General features: G+C 35.5%; 1 long non-coding RNA gene across 1 annotated transcript in view; it reads left to right on the top strand.

Annotated features, from left to right (window-relative positions):
* The first annotated feature begins 3039 nt into the window (after positions 1-3039).
* The window catches only part of LOC106962652 (uncharacterized), a 13592-nt gene continuing 7932 nt past the window's right edge, over positions 3040-8699 (top strand). The window contains exons 1-2 of the long non-coding RNA XR_001428024.1: positions 3040-3095; positions 4617-4779. This is a non-coding gene — a long non-coding RNA (uncharacterized LOC106962652). The remainder of the gene's footprint in view (positions 3096-4616; positions 4780-8699) is intronic.

The raw sequence follows: 8699 nt of genomic DNA, 5'->3' as shown, positions 1-8699 counted from the left end.
TAATAATAATAATAATAATATAATAATAATAATAAAAGAATTGACCAAAAGGGCACCTTTTGCAAACTGTACATATCAATTTATTTTACGTTTGGATATTGCTGACTGGAAAAATGGTCAGGAGTCATTAACGATCATATTAACTCTTTATTTTATGGTGGCAGTGCTTAATCCTACCGAAGTGTGTTGGTAGATAACACAGCACAGTTGGACAATTGAAGCTCAAGCCACTTTCCTGATTTTATGGCGCTTCAAACGGCTTTCATAGCTGTGTCTTACGACTCATTTTAGGAGGAAATGGCAGCTAATCTCTCTTCTACCAGCAGTTACCAATTACATTTCAGTAGAACAGGTCACAACCCCTGAAAATCTCATCAAACAGTCAAAACTTTAGTAAGCGCCAAGTCATCAGCTTCCTGGTGACTTGGTAAATTGCTTTTTAGTTAAACAACTCTCAAACTGTTGAGGATTTTTTTTGTAGGTTGTTTTTGATCCAAAGAAGATGAACATCCCAGAAGGAGTTGGTCAAAGCTAAGATCCATATTTAATTACTAGTAAATAATCTGACTTGGAGGGGAATGGTATAAAGATGTGAACTTTATAATCTGGGTGATCTGAAAAGTTTTGGTGAAGAACGGACATATTGTCCAACCGAGATATTCTTGGTTAATAGATATTTTTCAAAAGCATTGGTACTGCTGCAAAAGAAGGTCTTAGCAAAGTGGCTTTTTTCATGTATGTCTCATGCATTCTCCACACACTATCTAGTTTTAAGTTCTTACATTGAGTCACCTCTACGAATTTATGTTTTTCACCTTGAGGGGTGTTTAGAAGAACTTTTCCCTTGTAAATTGTCCTAGTTTTCTCACAGAAATTGTTAGCATATTTCTACATATTAAGATCTGATATGGTAAAATAGACAGAGGAAAAATTACAGTTATTTGTTTCTACAGTTAGCTCAAAACTTAATCCTACTCATGGCAGATATTGGTTTAAAGCAGTTGTTTAAGTTGACCAACTTATTTTTCTTTTGACTGGAAGTAATACAGGGTGATTGATTGTAGACCAGCTCAACCAGATTTCTTTGTTTTATTATGAATATTTTTATTAGGAGGAAAGGAGACATTACAAGAGACATTTCAACTACTGACAGTTTGCCACATAGTACACAGCTTCTCCATGACATCCACAGAAAAGAGGAAACATGGGTACAAAAGAGATAGCGAGTGTACAGATGGAAAAAGGCATAAAATTAACCTCTTATGAGTATTTTTCTCTTTTTTTGACCTAATGAAAAGATGATAAATTAAAAAGGAGGATAAAATCTCCAGTTTTTGAAACATGTTTGCAGATTACTCAATTGCCACTTCCTTTTAAGAAGTACATCAGAAAAAGATCAAATAATAGCATCTAAGGACTTATTAACCTTATTTCATACTAGGGGTTGATGGTTTGAGAGAGCAGTGGCTTTAAAATGGGGTTTTGCTGTTTTTGAAAGAAGAGATAATTATTTGAATGGCCATTTTAAATTTCTCATAAAATAAATTAGCATGCTTAGCATCAGCTTCAGGAAAAGTTCAGCAAGTTTTAACAGGGAAATGTTTTGTAGTCTTCATGTTATTTGCTGAAAGTCTTGACGTCTTATTTGAATGAATCTAATTTAAGTTATGTAGTTTGAAAAAAAGTATATTTTAAAAAGCTTTTTACAAATGTGTGAGACCTATGAATTTTATCTATTTTCACAATCCCTACGGGTTTTTAATGACATGTAAAACTATGAAAACTTGTAATATTTTACTCACTTTTTAAAATTTGTTTGCTGCATTTCTTCCCTTCTTCTGCTATTGCTGATCAAAGGCCACCGATTTTATTTATATATATATATATAAGCCTTTTAGAAAAGAGTTCTAGTTTTGAAAGACTCAGAGTACAGTTTCTTCTCTTCCTGACTATAAATGCTGACTGTGAACGTAGTTCACTTCTTCTGCCCTCGGGGCTCTCAGGAGATGCCCTACGATAGTCGAGTTGTAGTCGGTCTGATTCAAGAAAAAAAAAAAGTCTTTGCGACACAATTTCAGACACGTGTGTGCCTCCAGGGGCCCTGATGGCTTTACGCTTTGGAAGCATCAGCTACAGTCCATAAAACTAGTGGTGTCTTGTCTTTTAGTCCCAACAACATGTGAAGTTTAAGTTTAGATCAATCGTTAAATGAAATGCTGCAAAAGTCATTGTGCAAAAGAAAAAAAAAAGATTAGATCAACATTGTTAAAAATGTCTCACTGCTTTCTCTTTACTATTAGACATATTTTTTTAAATAACGGTCAATTAAAACTATAAGCTGTCACCACTTTGACCCTCACATGGGTCGTATTTTATATAATTCTTTATTTAGTTTAGTTTTAAGCTTTTATCCACCAGAACAAATTCGACCTGTCATGAAAAAAAGACAAATAGACAAAGATTGCTCATATCGCTTTCTTAAAAAAGAAAACGGACTTCAACTCAAGAAACGACTTTCCTTGTTTGTTTATTGTTGTGGATGAAGTCTGTTAACATTTTAAAAAATACAAGCAAGAAAAAAATAACTCGCTTGAATTTTATCGTTCAAAATAGTAAAAAAATGCAACAAATTGAAATTGTTTCTAATTATGATACAGTTGCAGTAACATTAAATAAGTAATTTATCCCTCTATCTTAATTAAAAAAGATGTATGGAATTGTTACACAGAATGATTATACTTCAGGTGTCTTCTGTTAGATGTAATTATAACAAAAATTTTGATTTTGTCTTCTCAGAAAATCTAAATAAATAAATGTAAAAATGCATAAATGTTATGTGTTTAATGTTGAAGTCAAGGGGATGACTGCTTACTTGACAACTTTAAAGCAGTCATTGATGCTTTAAAGCAGAGGTTCCCAAAATGTGGGGCGCATCTTCACATTATGCAATTTAAACTTTTTAAAATTGATTTGCTGAAATACACTAACTTTTTGACAATTTCCTAATTTCATTGACTTGTACCTGTGCTCTTTTTTCTGAACAAATCAGAGTTGCCTCCCATCACTTTGAGAGAGCATCAGTAATTCTATCTGAGGTGTGAATTTGATGCAGAATGCATTATTAAAAAGTCTTCTCTGACATCAATCAGCATTCTTTATCACGTAATGTGCCCCCGCCTGACAATTGAGTCGGGGTTTTGTAAAGGAAGCGAGTCAGCATCTCGAGACAAAAAGCTCGTTATTCTGTTCGTGTGTTCGGTTCCCTAAACCCTAATTCCACTAAGTTGACGCCGCGTTCACACAGAGTTTTTTCCATGGCATCAAAAAGCCCTGACTGTGCTGCCAGCTGCTTTCAGCAGAGCATCAGATTTGAAGGATGTGCTTTGTTCGCGGTGTATTTGATGTAAATTTGAGACACGACACTGACATGGAACAATATCAATAAATTCTGTTTCATCTTCTTCTGTGAATACTGGGTGTTGTCTCTGTGTTGTTTAAGTTACATGATGTAAAGGTTTGTGTTGCATACAGACGTGAATGGATGAAGTAATGGGTGTGATATACATGTCTAGTATCAGCAGACAAAAGGAGAACCTAGAAAAGTTCTGTTTTCTGCTGATTCAAGTCTATTAAATGGTATTATTAAAACTCCCAAAATGAGCTCCTAATGTTGGATAGATGTACATAAAAAAGACAAATCTAAAGTCTGTTTTCTCATAAAGCATAGATCCACTAATGGAAGGACACAGCTGACACAGTCTGATCTTTGGGATCAGACTGTACAGATTTAGTTCGAGTTTGGATTCTTTTATGTTTTTTGGTTCTTGTGTTTAAATCTCATATTGTCTCTCACATGTTTGCTACCTGCATTTGTTAAACCTGGAGTTTGGTGGATTCTTAGGGAAACACGATCAGCTTATAGGGGAATAAAAAGTTTTTTTGCCCCCTTTTTTGGAATTATTTTTATTAACAAACTTTTATATTTTGAAGGAATTGTTTATTTCAAGAACATCATGAGTGCTAAACTTAAGACTTACCAGGCAGATATGTTTTAGTTGTACCGCTGAAGCTTAAAATAAAGTTTTCTTGGCTCCTGAAGGCCACAAGCTGCCTCCTGTCTGCCCGACTGTAGGTCCTGCTGTATTCATCATCACTCTCAATTTTATTACATTCACAAATTTTTATATTAAGCCAACAAAAATGCAAACTTTGGACATTGTTGTAATATATATATATATATATATATATATATATATATATATATATATATGTTTTTACATTTGTGTTTAACCATTGTTGTTTTGCATATAGAGCTCCACTAAAGCCTGTTGATGCTTATTCTACACATATTAAGAATCATATTGGTAGTATTTTGCCACAATCTAGCGGACAAAGCCATACCTAATTTTTTTCTCAATTTTTTTATTTTTTTCATATTGTCAAATGCACTCACATTAGAAGCTGCTTAACAGTAAAACAGAAAATTTATTTTTGCTTGGTAACTGTGAATAAATTCAGGCAGTAAAGGGTTAAGTGCTCCATTTGTCTATTCTTTCAAAGTATTTTCTGTTTTTAACCCTTGTTTAAATGGCTCTAATTTCTCCAATACCAAACAGGCCCAGGAGTTATGCGCCCTGGCAATGGAGAGATGACGTCCCAAAGAGACGACTGATGCATGAATGATTCTCACCAGAGAATGTGAAGAACCAGATGTTGGTGGGAGGTGATCAAAAATCAGGAAGCAAAATCCTAAAAGAAAAGTATTTCTTCAGAACTGTGGTACGTTTATAGAATAAAAAAGCTCTTGTAAATATTCGGTCACGGTGGATGTTGCTTTATGACAGTTTATACAATCCCTTTATAAGTAAATATGCAAATGAAATCATGATATTTCAAATGGGCTCACTCGAGAACCAGAATCCAAACATTAATCCTAACAACTGCTTTAGCTGTCAGGTGCAGATCCTGACGTCCGATTATTAGCCGCTTGTCAAAGTCTGAAAATTTGACTTTTAAACACTCTCTCAAACTTTCATGCGGCAACCGTGCTTCAATTTTAGCCTCTGCGCTGGTACAATCTGTCAGTTTCTCGTCAAAGTGGACACGAGGACAGAGGCGCTGTCTTCGGCTGACTGAACATGTCGCCGGCATCTGCTGGCCATCGCCACATTTCCAATTTCTGTGTCACTTTTTTTAGAATGTCCTGTTTCTGGAGAGGCCATAAATAAATGGAGATGCTCGACGGCCCTTTGGGTAGATTCTTTTCATTTCCTCCTAATATGACACTAATATGTCTGCAGCCGGAGGCGTCAGTAGGGATCATTAAAGAGCACGGATGCCTCAGTCATGTAGAAATGGACCAAATGGTGCAACCCACTGAGTGTGTGTGTGTAACATCAGCTGTGTGTAAATTGCTTCACTGTTAAGTAATTGGAGAGAATTATCTGTGTATGTTTATTTGCATCAAAGAGCCGGGAGCATGACTTAATTATTAAGTCAGAACGAAGAAGCTAAGAAGTAGACAGGAAGTCTTCATGAAAGCATAACTCTCTGTCCAAAGCTTTCAAAGCAATGCAGATAAATATTAATCTCTTTGCTTTATAAGCAGGTGGTATGCTTTAAGTCATTAAATGGTGCAGTCTTTGTTCAGGTTAAATCAGAATTACTTTTAATGGCTGCAAATAGACGGTGGGAATTTGTCTCCCATTTAAAGCTATATTCTGTTTCCTTACATGTGTGACTTGTCCTTCCTTTAGTTGAACTAAATCTATGATTCAAATGGGGGTTGAGGTTTGTCATCGTTTCTCTGCAGTGTTTTGTTCCACCCTGATTATTATGGTTTCACATATGAGCAGCAGTTTTGCAGAAATGAATTGCCTTGTTAAAACTTCAACATTGTGTTTAGATCACCCAACTAATGCTTATTTCCCGTGTGCGTTTTACTGTGACTCATGGTAGCACCTTGTGTTTTTCAGACATCAATAACCTTGTTTTCACTTTTTGATTAAAAACTGCTCAGTGCGTTATTAGATTGCACTGGTTAGCAATTTGGCACCATGCCAAGAAAGTCATTTCCTGTGAGGGGGTTTGCCTAAGATACAAAAGCTGGTCTTGTTCAGCTGTTTTTGACAGTAAACCAGGGGCAACAAACTTGTTTTCATTTCTGGGCCGTATCAAGCTCATCAATGTCGTCAAAGGGCCAGTAGTGCTGGAAGGTACAGATAAAACCCATTAAGAAACTGCTTAAAATAATAATAATTAGCTGTCTCTAGCTGGACATGATTATGCTTTGATCTAAAACATTGCATTGGTGCTCTGGCTGTATATTTGTACCGTTGTCCCACTATTTTGAAACACTCTTTATTTTTATTTTTTGATTGCCTGGTATTGATAGACACCCAACAGGAAAATAACCCACATGGTAGAGGTGTATGATACTGTATTTTTACGAAGTAAATATATCACCAATATCCATACTAATGCCGACACTCATTATTATTTTAGTATGACAAATAATGAGTATCAAAATCACCAAAGTTTCTGACTTTTTGGCATTTTTGTGGGTTTTCATTTGAATTACTTTGCAAGAACCTCGGACAGAATTTAGGTAGTTTGTAATTGTCTACAAAATACTTTAATGACATATTTACATGACAAATAGAAACAATGAAGATTTATTGTTTTCTAAAAACAGTGGAAGCAAAACGAGGAGAAAGCTTTTTTGCAGTAGAGTTGTATAACTACAATACAAAAATTATATTTCAAGAAGGAATCTGAAACTAAAGTATTGATCTTATCACGTTAGTATTGGTCCGATACAGATGCAGGCACCGACTTGGTGTCGATGTTATCAATATTTCAGATCAATCCGCCCATAGCTAATACATAGTAAGATAGGAAACTGTGTGACGGCAGCTTCAGGTTGAATCTCCTGCAGCTGCTTCGGATACAGCAGTGGACGGCTTTCGTCTTGATAGGCTTGCAGTTTCTATTTCCAAAACTTGGAATACTGTTCTGTCAACTAACCCCGTTTCAAACTTCTCCATAACTTCATCTCTGACCTTTTATGGTATATTTCTAGTTCTGATGCTCTGTGTTTACAGATCTGCTTAGTTTACACATAAATTATATTACACAAAGAGAGAAAATCTTAATGTGGTATTTATCATCCTGCAAATTCCCACCGACCCAGAATAGATGAACATGTCTCTTATTGCAGGATGACGTGACGAGCCCCTGCCATATTCTCATCTTTGTTTCTGTTAGCAGGATCTCAAAGGCTTTTTTTTTACGTAGAGCATGAAACCCATGGAGGAACCAATGCATACTGTCATGGTATTATACAAATGGTTGCTCAGTAAAATTTGTTCGCACATCATATATTAATTTTTGTAAGTTTCCAAAAGAAGAAATGCTGTAAGTAAAATTATTGTGAGCTCTACTGCACAATGTCATCAAAAACTATGAAAACTCTGGAAGCCTTCACATCATAACTGTGTGTATGTTATCGGGTTTCTACTGCAGACGAGTTTTAATTTTGTTTATTTTCACACTTCCCTTCTGAAAATCAAACACTCAGTGGTACTAAATAAATGAAACGTAGTGTGTGCAACAGGCAGCTGGGGTCCAAATGGGTTACCATCCTTTCAACAAACAACCGTATCATCTGAAGCCTCAAAATATAAAATCTGTATACTTGATGGGATTTCTAGGGCGAAAATGGATCTGTCAACACATCAGGCAAAATCATGATTCTCACATTACCTTTGATAAAAAAAAATCCAGTATTAATGTAGCATTTGGTTTAACTCCCTTCTTGGTACACGGTGCATTGCACATGTATAGAAGTTTGGAATGTGAGGAAAATCATGTAACGAATCAAGAAACGTAGTATTCCCACACTAGGTTCTGTTAAAACTGTTCATTTAAAATACTAATTTAATTCTAATTGTTCGAAAAGTCTAGAAACAGAAAAAAGGGTCAGGTGAAGTCTGGGGAATTTGCAGTGAACTAAACAAGAAGTACAGCAAAATCCAGCAGCAGCAAGAAAAGAGCTAGCTAGCAAGACACGTTGGCTAACTAGTAAGCTAATAAAGTACAGTTCTCTACTGAAAAGATTGAACTTCAAAAGTTGACTCCAGACCTAGGTTTATCCAAAAAGTATAGCAAGGTCCAAAAACACCAAGAAAAGAGATAGCTAGCTAGGCATTTTGGTTAGCTAGGAAGCTAACTAATATTACACTTCAAAAAGTCCAGTTATAATTATCAGGTAGTTATTAAAGTAGTACCGCTAAAAGAACACCATCATAAAGTAAACTCCTGGGAAGAAACTCCTTCACGGGTGACTGCGTAGTAAATGGGAAAGAGACGATGTGGCAGATTTAAACAGAAGAGACAATATTAATGTGATGCTTCTTTCACCCAACAGTAGAACATTAGAGAAGGTTTATAAATCACAGTCGCTTGAGTTCAGCTGCATCCGCCCACTGTGTGATGGGGATAAAGCACATAGCAAGGCAACCAAACAGATGCACACACTTAAAAGCTTCTTTTTTAGTTAAAAGTTCCTTCTTTTCATGAAATATTACATGACACTAACCTAAAAGCAAAACTGTCACAACAAACAGACCTATAAAAGGAAAGACTAACTAAGCTGAGTAAGACGTTTCCCTATAGTTTAAACATATGTATTGGTATAT

Source organism: Poecilia latipinna, unplaced genomic scaffold (genome assembly GCF_001443285.1).
Source record: "Poecilia latipinna isolate Pla-1442-1.1 unplaced genomic scaffold, P_latipinna-1.0 Scaffold1443, whole genome shotgun sequence".
In the NCBI taxonomy this organism is placed as follows: domain Eukaryota; kingdom Metazoa; phylum Chordata; class Actinopteri; order Cyprinodontiformes; family Poeciliidae; genus Poecilia; species Poecilia latipinna.
This window is presented reverse-complemented; position numbering and strand designations above follow the sequence as displayed.